This window comes from Atractosteus spatula, chromosome 9 (assembly GCF_055471065.1).
Source record: "Atractosteus spatula isolate fAtrSpa1 chromosome 9, fAtrSpa1.hap1, whole genome shotgun sequence".
NCBI lineage: Eukaryota > Metazoa > Chordata > Actinopteri > Semionotiformes > Lepisosteidae > Atractosteus > Atractosteus spatula.
In genome coordinates this window covers 32,868,765-32,888,702 of record NC_142714.1, presented here as the reverse complement: position 1 = coordinate 32,888,702, position 19,938 = coordinate 32,868,765, and positions in this window count along the sequence as shown.

Here is a 19,938-nt window from a genome sequence, read left to right as displayed (position 1 = left end):
ATAAAAGTTTGAAGCCAAAATTATCTGAGATAATAGACACGTATCAGCTGTAGTGCTCCCTGTCACAGCATGATCCCTTTGAAACAACATATGGTGTCTGAATTACCTTTGTATAACCTGGCAGTAGGATATAATTTATTCAGACAAGGGGCTGTGAAGACAGGTGGATGGAGGAGAATAGATGGAGGAGAATACATGTTCTGCATGTTAATTTAAAGTATCAGTTTTTGCTTGTGAATTTTAAAAGAGAAATGGATTAAGAATGGGGAGCTTTTTCTTTGTGTTCCAGCTAAGAAGTGTTTTACTAATCTCTCTCATCCTAGTGTTAATCCCGCATCAGCAGCGTCCACTTGTCGCTATGCCCGTCTCCATTTGAACCAAATCTTTGAGCTGACGTTGCCATTAAATGCAACTGGTGCATCACTCCGCCTGCCATCGGAGTGGAGGGGGGGGGGGGAGAACAACTAATGTAGCCAATTCATAGAGGCAGATTATTAGGAGGCATAAGAAAATCTGGCCAGGACACCATTGTTACACCCCTATTCTTTTCAAGAAACACCCTGGGATTTTTATTGACCACAGAGAGTCAGGACCTCAGTTTTACATCTCATCTGAAAGACAGCACTTGTTTACAGTATAGTGTCCCTGTCACTATACTGGGGGATTAGGACCCACATGCACTGCAGGGTGAGCACCCCCTGGCAGCCCCACTAACACCTCTTCCAGCAGCAACCTTAGTTTTTCCTAGGAGGCCTCCCATCCAGGTACTGACCAGGCTCATACCTGCTTAGCTTCAGGGGGTTGCCAATTGTAAGTTGTAGGGTGACATGGCTGCTGGCATAAGAAGAACTTTACTAATGACTGGTCTAATTCATCTTCAGGTTGTACATTGCAAACAATAGCTATAATGAAAAGTAATGAAAAGCAATATATATATAAGCAATTTAATTTTTTCTTATTTGGAAAAAGAATTACATGTTCAGTATCCCAGGAGCATCTGTACTGCTGTTTTTGGTACAGTTGAATAATCCTAAACTAGAGATACTGTAGCATTTAGCATTTCGATACATTTCATGTTGCTTTTAGTTCTTTTCATTTGTTAAGTGATTTTTGTATTACTTAAGTTGAAAATTAGGGGTTCTACATAAACAACTTTAACAGGATCTTAAAAAAGTGAAAATAGAAAATAGAAATTTTAGCATAAATATGTTTTAGGCTGTATTGAAACTTTTTTTAAATTAATATACTCAATATTTGCTTTAAAAGTATACATGTTAAATAAAACATGTATACAAAATTATTTTATGTTTGCAAAGGAAGAGAAGAAAAGGAAATGAAAGAAAAGAAAATCCAGTGCATGGTTCTTGGCTATCAAGGGAGGTCTCGATTACTGATTGTAACTCCATCTCCCAATGTTTTTTATCTTCCTTTTCCCCTTCTGTAACTTCCGGTTAGCTACTGTTAAATGTAAAAGGCAGCCAACATGAATTAATCATCTCTGACATAAGAACCACTTCATTATATAGTTGATACATTACTAAAAGTGTAAATACAAATGTTCTATTACTGAATACAGACCAATTGACACAAGACAGGATAGCACATGCTTATACAGTAAACACATCTTATATTGTCTGTTCATTTAAAACCATAGGTTCCTGTTAATTTACCCAGTTCAAACTAAATAAGTGGTGGAATGCACTGTTTTTGATGTAAGAAGATGAAGAAATAAATTCAGTCTTAAAAATGGCTGGGTATTTTGGAAAAAATGACAACTTTGCTAATCTGTTTGTTTAATGAATTTGAATGAACATCTTCAGTAGCTTATATTTGCCAAAGAAGGCCAAGTCTTTTAAAAATAACTTTGAGAGTTTTCTTGTCATTGTGCTGTGTGTCCTTTACAATATTAAAGGTGGCTCTGTGGCTGAAGCTCTGTGACTGTGGTTAGAAGGTTGCTGGTTCATATCCCATGGCTAGCAGAAGAATTCTACTGTGTTGGGCCCCTAAGCAAGGCCCTTAACCCCAACTGCTCAAAGAGTGCTGTATAAAAGGCTGACCCTGTGCTATGACCCCTGGCTTCTCTCCCTGTCTGTGTATCTCATGGAGAGCAAGTTGGGGTATTGGAAAAGACAAATTCCTAATACAAGAAATTGTATATGGCCAATAAAGTGATCTTATCTTATATTAAGACTTAAGAATCAATAATATGCACATATTACAAAAATGAAATGCTTAATATAAAATACATTGTAAAGGAATGCTCAGCAACATTTATAAATTAGTAAACTTTAGTCAAAAAAGTTTAATTACCAAACAATCTTCAATCAGCTTGGGTTTTTGTAACTTCAGTTACTGTATGTGCATGATGTATACATATATTATATATCAAAGATTTTAAAAGTAATATTTTTTAAACCAGCCTAGCATACTGTGACAGATGCTAGCCCTACTCCACTGGATGAATTTGAAGCAGACTTGCTCTGTACATGATCTCTGACTCTCCCACAATAACAAAACAATCACTACATAATTGTTTTTATTTTTTTCTGCACCCTTAACAATTTCTGTTTTCTCTCACACAGTCTCACACTTACAGTTCCCAGACTAGATTTTGCCTTTGTAAAATAATTTTGCATCTGCTGATACCTCAGTCTCTTATTTAGCCTGCTTCTTGAACACACTGCTCTGTCAGAGTGCCAGGATTTGACAGGCAACCCCTGCTCTTCTTCAGGTATTCTTACAGTATTCTTCAGGTTTTTTACAGTCCCTCATCCTGTTCCTTCTCCTTTAGATGCAGGTTCTTAATCTCAGTGCCAACAGCAATCATGAAGCTAAAGTGCCAGCAGCCAGACAGATCATAGACTCCTTTAGAAGAGAAGACCTTTCCAGTCTGTCAGCCCTGTTCTATCAGAGCACCACTGGAATCTCTGGCTCCTATATTGTGCAATTGATGTCCTATCAGAGAAGTCAATGGCCTCCTCTACCTGCTATCTTCCTGCACATCACACACTCCCACAAGTTTGCACAAAGTCCACAGTATAGGGCTACCTAGCCCTGTGACATTACAGGTGAAAAACAATCACCAGTCTTTACTGAATACATATCTGAAGACACCAGTCTTTCACCCAGAAGCCTGATGAAGAGAGCGGACTCCTTCCAGTATTACTGCCTTCATGGTATTCACAAACTGACAGAATCCTAGGCACTACAGCCACACATAACCTGCTTCTCACACTTTCCTACAACTCAAAACCTGGGGGCTGACTAGATATAGATATTTACAGGAATTTTGTGCCCCTGCATGTGCCAGTCAAACACACTTACCAACACATCACACAACCAACTAACTCATAGTGTACTTGCAGTGGAATGGGGGAGGCTTGCACCGTCATATTATTAGGAATAAGTGTTTTTCCTTCTCTATCCATGATCTGCAGATCTCTGACAACCCGTGTCAGAGGAGCAAGGCAAGCTATTTAAGTAGCACCATTCACAGCTGTAAGCTCATCAAAGTGCCAACTCCCTACAGTTGGGTTTTTAAAAGTGCAGTGGCAGACAGCCTGTTGCACATGCATTAATAGGATCATTTAAAACATGGAAGGTCTATGCAAAAGTAACTTTATATAGTTGTTAGGGCAGTTTGGCCTTCAAATTCCACTGATTCCTTTCCTAAACACAAACACAGAGCACAAGATAACATTAATAGAGCATGTATATCTTACTATTAAGGTGTCATTCTGGACTGCATTTAATTTTTAATTGAGCACATCCAAAAAGAAGGGTAGGCCCCAGTACAGTCACACTGGTCACATTGCCTGTAGTGACTTCAATAGGTCCAATTACATTCAGTATACTGATGCAGCCTTTCAAAACAAGTGGGGTATGCTGCGGTGGGCGTAACGCAACAAAACCTGTCATAACACGTCATTTCTCGTCATACCGCGCTGTGCCGTATGCAAATTCGATTATGTATAGTATCTGGAATCACCTTGTAAAACAGCCAGGTGGAGCAAATAAAGTTTAACCTCTCGTGTACAGCATTGGAGCTGTCACCAGAAAATACTCGCTTTCGAATCCAGATCATTGCTGAAGGACAACCTTTATTCAATTAAGAATTTAAGTTGTACACTCTTTAGACTTTTAAATTTGAACTGTGTATTACAGTATTTTAATCATTATACATTAAAAAGTTGGTATATTTTATGAAAGCAAGATTGCTCAGTTGGACAAAAGTACACAAACTTCTACCTTTATCATAAATATTTGAATTATGCAGAAATATTTTATGCATCAAAGTCTTTACCGAAGAAATTACTAATAGTATTTATAATGAATGACCTTGGACAAGCTGTAAACTCAAAGTATTACCCTGGTCCACATTCTTTGTAACCGTCTTTGTAAACGAAAATACTTTATTTCTTCATTGACAAAAAGTAACACCACAGCATTTCGTTGATCCGATCATGCATTCGTTTCCAATCATACAAGGTAAGTTTTGAGAATCTCCGATTCACCATGCCTTTCACATGTTCATAAAAGATATTAATTTAGGAACATAAACATATTACTCTATGTATACTGAACTGCATATGGCTGGTCTTGGTAGTTTAAAGAAAAAATACACATCAGTATTCCCTTTCTCCCTAAACATTTTAAACATCAAAGTCTGACATGTGGTTATTTCAGAAACGTTTTTATGTGCTCCTTCTGACCATATTATTGTACGTTTATATACTTTGTGAAAAGTGATCGTTTTAACCTTTACTGCAAATATGCCCGTTATCAGAGTAAACAAAAGATTACTTTTATACTGCTATTAATTTATTTAGATACATAAATCCATATCATATTTCCTATTAATCAAATTAATAGGAAATATGATATGGATTTATGTATCTACAGATGGAACCATTCAAAGTGCGCGGCACTTATTTGAATTATGGCACGTACCAGAGGTAATTGGCTACGGCCTCGCGCATCGTGACGCGTATTGACGCAAAATACCGCGGTACGTGATTGGTTGACCGACAGGGGCACTCGTGGTGCGTTGGTCGGTCGTAGAAAGATTTAAATGTCTTTACTGTGCCCGTTTTAGTATTGAATATTTATATGGAATTTTACCACTGAAGGGAAATCTTAGTAGCTGAGCATAAAAAGAATAGGAGCATACTGTAACGTGTGTGAAGGCCATAAACGATATTAATTTTGGAACATAAACATACAGTATATGGCTGGTCTCAGTACTTTAAAGAAAACATACACACCAGTATTCCATTTCTCCCTAAACATTTTAAGCATCGAAGTCTTTAACTAACGTGATACAACAAGTCATACTTTTAGAATTTGATTAAAAGGGAATATAATATGGAATCGCGTATCTAAAGAAATTAATAATGATATAATTATATTCATGTACCGCAACACAAGAATTGTACACGCTGTACGATGTCTGTTGATAATGTTATGTAGGGCTTTTTCAACACACCTCATGTGACCTCGCTGGTGGTGCTGTGGGTTAGGTTCCTGATTCCCACGTCACACGCTGTGTGTTTGAATCCTGCTGGAGCCATGGCTTTTTTTCTTAACAAACATTTCTTTGAAAAAATAAAACGTTTCCCTGGCTCAGAGATTAAATAAAACTTCACTCGCACCAAACAAATTTATATTTCTAAATATCACAATATGATCGAATTTAAGTCATTTTAATAACGATGAATAGTCACCTATGCGTTACAATATAAACATTTATATTGATTTAAATCGCGTTTTGATTTAAATCGTAAACACGTTTAAATATATGTGTTTTTTGATTCAGAATCAGACAAATGCAACATAAATTGATATCTTTGTCTTCTAAGTATCTTAATAAACTTTCAGCATAGCTTTCTCCCCGTTTAGATTTATTTTTCTTGGGATCTTGGGATCAAACGTGGAAAGATTAGATTGTAATCGTTTTTATTTTTTAAATACATTTTAGAAAAGTGTAATCTATGCTAAAAAGCTGTACATCACCTGCTATAAAGATACATATTGTAATACTTTCGGGTTCGGATAGGACGGACACAAGAACTCAGACTTCAGAACTCAGAACTCAGACTTGCGGAGTTAAAGCAAGTTAAAGTTAAAGCACCTTGAATTGAATTGAATTGAGAGAGAGAGCACAGCCAGGACAGACAGAAAAATAACATACACTCCACAGACATTCACAACAGCGACATATCATAAAACGTTTGCACATATTGTTAAATTATTACTTGTTTTTCAGGAAGTTAAAAAAACACTTGAATTACTTATCCAGTCTCTCGAAATAAAATTATTTTTCAAGCAATGCAACTAACGTCGGGCAACGTGTTTTTTTTAATCCAACATTGACAGCCACATCTTAAATCTTGTCAGCTCTTTTTTCTCTATTTGAATTGTGGCGATTCAAACAACTTGGGATAACAAACAATATTAGTTTTGGAACATAAACATATTGTATGTAAACTGTATATGGCTGGTCTCGGTACTTTAAAGAAAAAATACACACCAGTATTCCATTTCTCCCTGAACATTTTAAGCATCGCAGTCTATAACCAACGTGAAATAACATGTGTATAAAAATGGTAGTTTTAAGCTTTTCTGCAAATACTCTCGATACCGCAGTCAACAAGCATACTTTTAGAATTTGATTAATAGGGAATATAATATGGAATCGCGTATCTAAAGAAATTAATAACGATATAATTTGGTTTCTGTCAAAGCGCAATGAAACCTATAACTCGATTCTTATGGATGCCCGGTCCCGCCAGGGATTAAAGAAAAACATGGAATCGCGTATCTAAAGAAATAATAGTATACAGTAACTATGTTCATGCAAAAACAGTAGCATGTTACATTATTAATTTGGGGGTCTCCTCTTGCAAGAAAGCGCTAAATTGCATTTTGAGTGTGGTTTTTGACTTTTTTTTAATTACAACCCATACATAAGCTGATAACTGATAACCAAAAATAGCCCGCAAACTCTCTCAAATTCCTCCAATGATCATAATCCCGCCCCTTATGCAAAACCAAACCCTCCTCCCATCCCAGTTTATCCTCTTTATCATAAACAAAATCCACCACAGTTTTCGACATAAAGCATTACACAAAATCAATACCTCAACACTCCATACTCAACAACGATAATTCACAAACAGCCAGAACATGTAACTCCACATTCCCAAATAGACCTTATTTCCATAGCCCCGCCCCTTATGCAAAACCAACATCCCTCCCCTGTTCTCTCTCTCCGCTGGCGTTTTTAATAGTTTTTATTTTTAATTAAATTTTAGCAAAGTCATGTATTTTAAAAATCTTAAGATTTCTATATTTATGTCTTTATTTAGTGGTTTCATTAGTGACAAAGGCTAAACTTTCTTGGAAAAATGTCTTTTATGTAAACCATGTTTGCTATTAATTCATTTAGGGCTAGAATATGTTCGTTGTCTTCCAATGAAAGAAGGGTTCCTTTCGCCGTAGTTGGGTTGACATTAGAAGCTTGCCACGCCCGGACTGTTACACCAACGCATTAGCGTTAAAGCGATTTCATTGAGGAGCCTAGCTTTCTTAACTAGTAAGTACTGTACTTACTGGATTTTGGAGGGGGGGAGGTGTCTTTCGCTGGAAATCTCGCACCCTTCTACTTTGAAAATACCTGTGAAACCGGTTTAATTCTTCACAGCCAGCACTCCTGCAGAGAGGGGGGTTGTACTTGCAGTGCATCGGTATAGATAGGAAAGCCATAACATGTGTTATGCTCTTCGTTAATGTCTAAGCCGGAACACATCATTATATCTTATTTTGTATTTCTTAAAAAAAAAATCGTTTGCCCAGCCTAACAGTATTGTTGTTATTGTTTTTATCCTGTAAAGTGCTTTGAGGAGCCACCTTTAAAGGCGCCATATACAATAAAGTTCATTATTATTACTATTGTTAATTTGCTGGACAGAGAGGTGAACATTATTACGTAGAAGACAAAGATAGCGATTTACGTTGCATTGTGCATTGTGCTGCTGTAATACAGTTTTAAATAATTAAAAGTCTAAACAGTATCAGCTTTATTTATGGGTTTGAAATAAAGGCGATTTAAACGCGATTTAAATCAATATAAATGTTAATATTGTAACGCATAGGTGACTATTCATTATTATTAAAATTACTTAAATTCGATCATGTTGTGATATTTAGAAATATAAATTTGTTTGGTGCGAGTGAAGTTTTATTTTTTCAAAGAAATGTTTGTTAAAAAAAAAGTCATGACTCCAGTGGGATTCAAACACACAGCATGTGACAGGGGAATCAGGAACCTAACCCACAGCGCCACCCGCGAGGTCACATGAGGTGTGTTGAAAAAGGCCTAAAAAACATTAATTTCTTTAGATACGCAATTCCATATTATATTCCCTTTTAATCAAATTCTAAATGTATGCTTGTTGACTCCGGTATCACGTTAGTTAAAGACTTCGATGCTTAAAATGTTTAGGGAGAAATGGAATACTGGTGTGTATGTTTTCTTTAAAGTACCGAGACCAGCCATATACTGTATGTTTATGTTCCAAAATTAATATTGTTTATGGCCTTCACACACGTTACAGTATGCTCCTATTCTTTTTATGCTCAGCTACTAAGATTTCCCTTCAGTGGTAAAATTCCATATAAATATTCAATACTTAAAGGGGCACAGTAAAGACATTAAATATACATATACATACTGTATACAGTACAGTTTGCATACAGTAATATGTTTATGTTCCTAAATCAATCTCTTTTATGAGTATGTGAAAGGCATGGTTAATCGGAGATTCTCAAAAATTACTGTACTTTGCATGATTGGAAACAAATGCGTGATTGCGAAATGCTGTGGTGTTACTTTTACAAAGACGGTCAATGAAAAAAAGAATGTGGACCAGGGCAATACTTTGAGTTTACAGCTTGTCCAAGGTCATTCATTATTAATACTATTAGTAATATCTTCGTTAAGGACTTTGATGGCGACAGCTCAAACATGAGAGGTTGAGCTTTATTAGCTCCACCTTGCGGAAATTCCAGATACTATTATTTTGCTTGCAGTGCTATAGGAGAATTTACGGTAACTCGCGGTAGACTGCGTAAAGCGCACTGCAAAATAATGCGGTATCGCCCGTTTGTTTTGAATGGCTGCGTCTGTAAATAAATAAATAGCATTATAACTATATCCATGTACTGTTGCACAAACAGTAGTTGCCTTGGTGGTGTGATAACTTAAATGACCGATTTATAACCCTGAGGTTGGGTGTTCAACCCCAGCTGTTGCCATGAGTTTTCTTTTAACAAATAAACATTTATTTGAAAAACTAAAATAGCAAATATTATTGGCATTATATTGACATTTTTTATATTTCTAAATATCACAACATGTTCATACTGTATGTACACAGCGGTACCACAGGGTGTAGGGCGTAAATCCACGTGAGCCCGAAAGCCCTACATTAATGTTGTACATTGGCATGGTGCTGCACGGTTTTCGCATCTCTCTCTCTCTGAGAGTGCTGGCTGTGCCTCTGGGTCTGAGTCTCTGTGTCTACATTGTTTGTAAACAAACCGGTTTCACAGGTATTTTCAAAGTAGAATAGGACAAGTCTTCCATGAAAGACACTCCATCTTTCCCCACTGACACATGTTTTCTTAGAAAAACAGATTCACAACACGAAGCTGTGAGTCTTCTGTGTAAAAAAAATCGGTTTGAACACCATGGGTGCTGTTTTTAAGATGCTACTGAGTAAAGTATAGGAATTTTCCTGCTGTCAGCAGTATTGTGTATATAGTTGACCCTTACCTGAATTAAAACAGGACATAAAGAAAAGGTTTCAGAAATCAAACAAAGCTTTATTCCTGTGCTTACAGTCTGGGTAATTGGAGGCTACGCTGTTATGTTTCCTATGGTGATATACAGCCGGGGCATTCGGGAATGTGAGTTATGTGAGTCAGATTATGAATGAATAAAAGCATTTTATTAAAAACGTGTTTATTTTTCGGTACAGCACCCAAACAAATGCAAAGTGCCTTTTTTCATTCAACGAGTGTCTGAGTCACTTTGTCCGTCCTATATAATAATGCCATAAAAAGTGGTTATTAACTATCAAAACCTGTTTTATAGCTTTTAAAGTCGTGCAATCTCTAAGCAGGAACACATCATTATATCTTATATATGAAAAATAAATAATATATCTCATATATGAAAAAGTGTGTGTGTGTCTCTGTACTTAGCTGTATTGAAAAATAAAGCACCGTTTTTCATTCAACGAGTGCCTGAGTCACTGTGTCCTCCTATAAAATAATTCCACAATATTATAAACGCCCCAGTTAGGCTGGGCAATCGAATTTTTTAATTTAAAAAAAAACTAAAAAATGAGATTATATATATATCACGAAGAGTTACACATTCCAAGAGGACATACATTCAGTATATCATTCATTTAGACCGTTTCTTAAATGAAATTGGTTACAACTTCTACACTAGATACTCAAAGCAAGTACATAACTCTTAGGAATTAAATTGATATCAACTGGTTGGGATAACAATTGAATTCCCGAGCGGTAATGCAGAATGTTGAATACTCATTCAATCTGTGGGGATTCAGATCTCCGGCGGACAAAGAAGCAAAGGCAGGCTTGTTGTTGTCCAATCGGTGCTCTCTGGCTCGGTGCCAGGCCGTGCTGTGCGGCTTGCGATGTGGTGGAGATTCCTGCGGCGATTCGCTGCTGATGCTCTCTGAAAACCAGCTAGTTAGTGTTGGCTGAAACTAGCAAGACTTTGTGCACAGGAGGAAAATGACTGCGGGTCCCAGCAGGTCAGGAAGAAGACCAGTTCGTTCCTGATGAAGCGCTAGTTCTGAATACCGATTCAGCTGTCCACAGTTCCGACCTGTTCACGAGGCTTGCTGCTGAAGCTAACCTCGGGTGGATCCTTTGGTTAGGCTCTGGCAACCTCCGCTCTCGACTCTTAGAACAAAGGAAAGTCCTGCACTCGGAAACACTGGCCATTACGTGGTGTTCCAGGCTGAGTCTGAGGATGCTCAGGTGGAGCCCTGAGGCTGAATGTCCAGGAGGCGCGCTGCGAGAATGTCCCACTCCTGGGAACTGTGTTCCCTTGGGAACTGTTCTGCCCTTTGGAACCATCCTGCCCTGTAATTGTTTTACAGGCTCTCTGTGTTGCCTGGTTTTACCTGGAGGAACTGCACGTTGTTCATTGTTTGAAAGTTTCATGGGCATCAGAGACCCACGTGGTATTACCACGACCTGCCAGTCCCTGATTGGTTGATCAAGGTGAGATATGAGTCACTTACTCCTGACACTTAGGAATGCAGTCCAAATGTCCATCTGGCACTCCCTAGAAAGATAGGCACCAATGGATGACCATTGATCATGATAGCCAGGCTTAGCTAAGTGCATCCCCATTTGGGAGCTGTCCCTTATCAAAAGAAAACACCTTAAATCAGCCTGCATGAATAGCTTCTCTGTGGCTGCACCACAGAGATGAAGAGAGAGATGGGGCGTCACTTGGGAAAGCACAGCAACGCTTAATTCTGTCTTATTAAAAAGCATTGCTGCTACAACTTTGTGAGAATAGTGACAGTTTTAAGCTTTTCTGGGTGTTCAAATCCAGCTATTGCTATGAGTTTTCTTTGAACAAATAAACATTTCTTTGAAAAACTAAAATAGCAAATATTATGGGCACTATATTGACCTTTTTTATATTTCTAAATATAATAACATGTTCATACTGCATGTACACAACGGTACTGCAGGGTGTAGGGCGCAAACCCATGTGAGCCCGAAAGCCCTACGTTAATGGAATGCATTCGCCCGGCGCTACGGCAGAAGAGTGCCCGGCTGGGGTACGTGATGAGGGGCAGGACAGGAGTGGTAGTGATCAGGGTGGGGATTAGGAAAGCCACTGACCAGTGCAGCTGACCCACTGTGAAACGGGTGTACAGTCTGGGGAGATCGTCTGTTTTCTTGTAAATAGTTCCATGGGAGAGTTCTCCCTCTCCCTTCCTCTCTCTCTCGGTTGGCGTCTGGGAGTGCTGGCTGGCTGGTTGTGCCAAAAAGAAATACAGCACCATTTTTCACTCCACAAAGTCTGAGTCTCTGAGGCCTTCCTTACCGAATTCGATACATTATTAATATCTTCCGTGTTGCATTACTATTGGAATGTTCCTTTCTTGCAAGTTTAAAAGGAGGCGATACACAAGTGTCCCCTCTTTAACTGTTCAGTTTACAGAGAAATTTCACCAGAGCCTCACAAAATTGTCCAATAATAATCTTCAATAATAATTTTTAGTTTAGCAAGATTTAAGTTACAGTATATGACAGTATATGACAGTATATATCGCTATTAATTCCTTTAGATACACGATTCCATATTATATTCCCTATTAATCAAATTCTAAAAATCTCAATAAAGTATCCAAAATATTTGCTAGTTTTTCAAAGAAGCCTTTCAAAGGCTTGAGGTGTCTGTTAAATTGCCCCTCTGGATAAATTGTTTGTGAGGAAATCTGTTTTACAAGTCTTTTCCTCTCCCTTTCATTTTTGAAGAATAATTAATAGGCAAGCCATCCAGTGAAAGACAGTCCCCCTTCCCCCCACGGACAGACTGCCAAATGTTTTATGAGAAAAAGAGATTCACAACGCAAAGCTGTGTTGGTTTTCACAGCTGAAACGTTGCGTTTTCTGTCTTCTCTTTTCAGCCTGGAATAAACCTATTACTTGTCCCTTTGCAGACTACACTACTTCTTAGTTAAACATTTGAAACACTTTAATTTTTTAAACTTAACACGCATTATGTACAGAAATAAAATAATGTTTTCGACAGTTGTTAAGCAGATTAGCAGGTTACTGACAAAATAATGCACCGTCCACCACTGCCCAGTGATATAACTTTAATATAAACAAGATCTAATACTTGGTGCAGTTTTTACAAAATAAACATTTTTTTAATGAATCAAATCCCAGGTGTGAGTTCATAGAGCCTGAATTACGTACTATGCTTATGTCTGTGAAACACCTGATCATCTACTCTAAAGATTTCAGTCCATTTTGTATATTCTAATCACAGCAGACACCTCAAGCCTTTGAAAGGCTATTAATTTGATTGATAGGGAATGTAATATGGAATTGCGTATCTAAAGAAATTAATAACGATATATATTCAGATGCTGTAGCTTAAATCCTGCTAAACTAAAAATTAGAAATGAGAGAGAAGGAGCAGGGAGCTATTTACACGAAAACGGGCGATCTCCCTAGACTGTATGCCCGTTTCACAGTGGGTCAACTGCACTGGTCAGCGACCACTAGCACTCCCATCCTGCCCCTCGCCGTACACCCCAGCCAGGATCTCCTCGGCCGCAGTGCCAGGCGAATGTGCTACAGATGCAGCTATTCAAAAAGAGCGGGGTATGCTGCAGTACAACATGGTGGGCATGTCACAATAAAATGCGTCATTTCGCGGCATACTGCGCTGTACCGTATGCAAATTAGATTATGTTAATAGTATCTGGAATCACCTTGTAAAATCACCAGTTGAAGCTAATAAAGTTTAACCTCTCATGTACAGCATTTGAGCTGTCGCCAGAAAATGCCCAGTTTCAAATACTGGTCACTGCTGAGGGACAATCTTTATCCAATTAAGAATTTAAGTTGTACACTCTTTAGAATTTTAATTTTAAACTGTGTATTACAGCATGTTAATCATTTAACATTAAAAAGTTGGTATATTTTATAAAAGCAGATTGCTCAGTTGGACAAAAGTACACAACCTACCACCTTTATCATAAATATTTTAATTATGCAGAAATATTTTATGCATCAATGTATTTACCAAAGATATTACTAATAGTATTAATAATGAATGACCTTGGACAAGCTGTAAGCTCAAAGTATTACCCTGGTCCACATTCTTTGTAACAGTCTTTGTAAATGAACAATTCATTGACAAAAAGTAACACCACAGCATTTCGTTGATCCGATCACGTATTCATTTCCAATCATACAAAGTAAGTTTTGAGAATCTCCAATTCACCATGCCTATAAACAATATTCATTTAAGAACATAAACATATATGTAAATATATGTTACACATATGTAAACTGTATATGGCTGGTATTGGTATGTTAAAGAAAAAATACACACCAGTATTCCACTTTCTCCCTAAACATTTTAAGCATCAAAGTCTTACATCTGGTTAATCTGGAAACATTTTTACTTGCTCCTTCTGACCATATTAAGATTATATACTTTGTGAAAAGTGATAGTCTTTTAACATTTTCTTTGAATTCACTCGTTATCTGTGTAAACAAAAGCATACTTTTAGAATTTGATTAACAAAGAATATAATATGGAATCATGTATCTAAACAAATTAATAATGATATAAATATATTCATGTACTGTCTGGCGGAATAAACTGAAGAGTTAGTTAATGCAACACGGAATTATTAAGAATTATCACCTCTTTTTACACTTGAGAACAATCAAGAACATTCCACTCAGTGGGTGATGCATTGTTATCTCAATCACCTGCTAATTCATTTTACACCACAGGAAGACAGGAGAATGTGGTTGTACTGTATCAGTACAGAATGTGTGTTGCATTTACAAAATTAAAGTGTTTAAAGTGTATAATTAAAAAGTAAAAAAAAACTTACACAAATATTCTAAGATAATCACGAGGAAGTGTATTGCATGTCTAATGGTCTAACCCCATTTTGATTAAAATCGCAAAAGCGTGTTTGATTAAATGCCTTTTTTTATTCACAATCCGACAATGCAATGCAAACCAGGGTAAAGTTAGCTTGAAGGTCAAAAACGATTTTGGCACACCTGTAGCATTTTCACGAAACTTCCTAGAGTTGTGAGAACACTTTCTTTGGGTATAAAGTACATTGTGAATGTTTTCAAAACCTTCACTTTGTCGTTTTTATGCCATTCTTTTACCACGCATGAATATTCTTATGTCCATATCTTCGCAAGGGAATCAGTGTGAATTAAATGACCACGGGCACTTTCTACCCCCTCTATATTATCAGAGTAGAATAGGCTAACCTTTCCACCCTTCCCCCCATGGACAGGAAAAGTGCCCGCAGGCACTTAAACTTAATACAAACTTAATATGGTCAGAAGGATCACGTAAAAATGTTTCTGAAATAACCACATGTAAGACTTTGAAATGTTTAGGGACAAAGTGGAATACTGGTGTGTATTTTTTCTTTAAAATACCAATATGAGCCATATACAGTTTGTAACGTAGGGATTTATATATTTATGTCTTAATTTAGTAGTTACATTACTGACAAAGGCTAAACTTTTAGCTTCAGTAATGCGTATGCCATATGACATACATGTTTGTAATGACAATATAGTGTCGATAATATTTATTGTCAGTAATAATATCAGCGAACATGGTTTCATGGAGGGCTTCTCAGAAAGTTGGGCATTCAGGTAGATTGCCAGGCAAAAGGATTTGTAAATATATTTTGTTAAAGCAAGTCAGTTCTTTGCAACACATAAAATACATTTTCCCAAGAAAGATCTGATGACGAGGAAGAAAAATCACCCATTTTTAGCGCATAAAAAGTGGTTATTAACTGTCGAAAGCTGCTTTTATAGCTTTTAAAATCATGCAATGTCTAAGTTAGGCTGATTGTACCCATCAGTCACGCTAATAAAGCACCTTGAATTGAATTCAATTGAGAGACAAAGTGAGAGTGAGAGCAAGAGAGAGAGAGCGACACACAGGGGTCTATTCGGGTAGATACACAGGGATAGGGCTGCAATTGGGTGCAAATATAATGGGTACAAGTATAATCCGGGCGACCTCACCAAACTGTACGACCGTTTTTCAATGGGTCAGCGGCTCTCCTAGTCCCCACCCTGACCACTACTACTCCCGTCCTGCCCCTCGGCACATTCCCTAGCCGGGCGCTCTTCAGCCGCAGCGCAAGGTGAATGTGCTACAATATAATAGAGAGTCCCCATCAACCCCATCTTGATTAAAATCCCAAACACGTTTTTAATAAAATGCTTTTATTTATTCAAAATCTGACACACAGAACTCACATTCCCGAATGCCCCCCTCCCCCCCCTTCCGCTCAACAATCTTAGGAAGAACACGAAACAGCCTGTTAATAAAACTGTTGCATTAATAATAAAATTATTACTGTTCCAGAGCCACTGTTGTTTCATCAGTGAAAAGTACATCATGAAATGCCTCTCGCTGTTCAATCCACTGAAAAAAGAAAAGGAGCATAAAGGATAACGATATTATTTTAGGAACAGCATCAGAGATATTTTTTTAACTGCACTGCATAGGAGAGAATACTATAGCGCGTTTTTTTTTACTCCCTGGCGGAAACGGGCTTCCATAAGAATCAGTATAGCTTCTGGGAAATACATTTTTCCTGCATTAAAGTTTAACTCGTTAAGAGCGCCCTACATTACAAACACCTAGTGTTTCCTTTTGAGCTGAAAACCCTCACACCTGAAGAAGGATTCACAGTTTTTTCTCTTCTCTTTTTAGCATGGAATAAACCTATTACTTGTTCCTTTGCAAACTACGCAGGCTGACGCGGCTACCCACCAAAGTAAAGTATTGCAGGAAATGTTCATGTCATTATATCTAATTTTGTATTTCTTTTTTTAAAATTAAAAAAATCTTTTGCCCAGCCTAAGAGGGGGGTCTGCTCTCATTGCACTCCTCCATACACTCAAGTGAAAAATTAATAACGCCAATATAAACGTCGTATTTACAATTTGTTGATAATAAAAATGTTAAGTTCTCTAAAGCTTTCTCAGTCAAGTATAATAATTTACCTAGGGAGCTGTGTAAGCATGTGTAGGCAGCAAAAGATCAGCTAAACTGGGAAGAAAACACTTTCAGAGAAAATGTTTCAGGTGTGAAGAACACAGATCCTCAATGCAATTTCAGCCTAAACCTGTCCCCACACACCCTGCCCCTACTGCAATTAGAATATACACAAAGCACTGAAATCTTTAGAGTAGATGATCAGGTGTTTCTCAGACGTAGGCATAGTAAGTATTTTGGGCTTTATGAACTCATACCTGGGATTCGATTAATTAGGGTTATTAATTGAGTTCATAAAGCTTGAATTACATACTATGCCTACGTCTTTGAAACACCTTTGCTAGTTAATGCTGCTTCACTTTCTCGGGTGTGATTTGTTTAGGCAAAAACCAGGCTAACAGGCTTGTTGTGTGATCTTTCTAAGATTGTTAAGAGCAGTGTCAAAATGTTTCCATATGAAAGGATTCATATGAAAGGCAGTGACGTCACCATCATGAGGCGTGTGTGTGTGTGGCAGGCAGGTCAGTTTAGCCTTTGTCACTAATGAAACCACTAGATAAAGACGTATAGAAATCCCTACATTACAAATTCCAAGCGTTTCATTTTGTCTATTGCTACAATATTGACAGCAGTGTAGTTAAAATTACACGTGAATTCTTCAAGTAGCAGAAGGAGTGAACTAGGTGAAAACTCCAGCTGAATCCCCAGATTTAAATCCAATAGAGATGATATGGCATTCCCTGAAAGACTATTTTTGGAAAACGGCTAAACCTAGCACAAAGCAAGAACTGATCGATGCGATTTACAAGTTCTGGTAGGAAGAACTGACAGAACAAAATTGCAACAATTTTATTAACAGGCTGTTTTGTGTTCTTCCTAAGATTGTTGAGTGGAAGAGGAGGGGGGGGGTCATTCGGGAATGTGAGTTCTGTGAGTCAGATTGTGAATAAATAAAAGCATTATATTAAAAACACGTTTGCAATTTTAATCAAGATGGGGTTAATGGGGACTCTCTATTATATTGTAGCACATTCACCTTGCGCTGCGGCTGAAGAGCGCCCGGCTAGGGAATGCGCCGAGGGGCAGGACGGGAGTAGTAGTGGTCAGGGTGGGGACTAGGAGAGCCGCTGACCCATTGCAAAACAGTCGGACAGTTTGGTGAGGTCGCCCAGATTATACTTGTACCCATTATATTTGCACCCAACTGGGGGGGGGGGGGCATTCGGGAATGTGAGTTCTGTGAGTCAGATTATGAATGAATAAAAGCATTTTATTAAAAACGTGTTTGCATTTCTTTGGGTGCTGTACCAGCTGTATAATAATGCCACAATATGTCTTTTATGTGTCGCAAAACAACTGACTTGCTTTAACAAAATATATTTACTAATCCTTTCGCATGGCAATCTACCTAAATGCCCAACTATCTGAGAAGCCTTCCATGAAACCAAAAGAACTGCAATTGAATGAGTTTTGACAATAAGAGAGAAGAAATAATAAGAGAGTCCCCATTAGCCTCAAATTAAAACATAAACGCATGTTTAATTAAATGCCTTTATTGATTCACAATCTGACAATACAACATAAATCTCTATCTTTGTCTTCTAAGTATCTTAATAAATTTTCAGCATAGCTTTCTCTCCATTTAGATTTATTTCTCATACCATCGCTAAACAAAGCAGCTCAGTTAGACAGTATAAAGCAAGTATGATTTTAATGTTTGTAATCACTATTATTGCAAGTACAAACACAACATAAACTGGAATGCTACAGAACCCTAAACAGACAATATACACTTTTAGTTTAGCAGGATTTGCGCAATAAGCACATTGTTTAATGGGGATGACATTACCCACATCTATTATCACTGTACAACACTACTTCAGCCTGTGTAGTCTGCAAAGGAACAAGTAATAGGTTTATTCCATGCTGAAAGAGAAAAGAGAAAACGCAACATTTCGGCTGTGAAGCCTTCATCAGATGTGAGGGTCTTCAGCTCAAAATGAAACGCTAAAATGTAATGTAGGCTCTGAACGGGTTAAGCTTTGATTTGGGCTGGCCAGTGCGGTGACGTCACTGCTTTTCATATGAAATCCTGATTGAATCCTGTTAAACTAAAAATTAGACACAAGAAGAGTATTATTGGACAATGTTGTGAGACTCTGGTGAAATTTCTATGTGAACTGAAGAGTTAAAGTGTAAAGTGTCTCCTCCTTTTAAACTTGTTAATGCGACACGGAAGATATTACTGTATAAATGATGTAGCGCTTCGGGCTCATGTGGGTTTGCACCCTACACCCTGCGGTACCGCTGTGTACATACAGTACGAATATTTAGAAATATAAAAAAATGTCAATATAGTGTCCATAATATTTGCTATTTTAGTTTTTCAAAGAAATGTTTATTTGTTAAAAGAAAACTCATAGCAATTGCTGGATTTGAACACACAACCTCATGCTTATAAGTCAGTCACTTAAACTATCACGCTACAGACACAGTGATGTAGCATAGTGGTGAAACAGCCGTACACATATCAATAGAAAGTCTTATACTACTGTTTGTGCTACAGTACCTGAATATAATTATATCATTATTAATTTCTTTAGATACACGATTCTATATTATATTCCCTATTAATCAAATTCTAAAAGTATGCTTTTGTTTACTCCGATAACGAGCGTATTCACAGAAAATGAACGAGTTAAACCAATTTAAACAAGTTTATCTGAATGAGTTAAACTTTTATGCAGAAAAAATGTATTTCCCAGAAGCTATACCGATTCTTTCCGATGCAGTGCAGCTAAAAAAATATCTCTGATGCAGTTCCTAAATTAATATAGTTTTGACCATCAGACGTTTTATGCTCCTCTTCTTTTTATGCTCAGCTACTGAAATTTCCCTTAAGTTTCCCTACCAGCCATACAGTACACCGCATTATGGAATAATAGTTTATTTTAAAGGGAACATAGAGAAACTAGGAACTAGAGAAATCAAGAAAGGCTTTTTTCAATAAAATTAATAAATGCACATCCTGTTCACTGGGTTATTAAAATCCACACTGAGCAATCTCCAATATG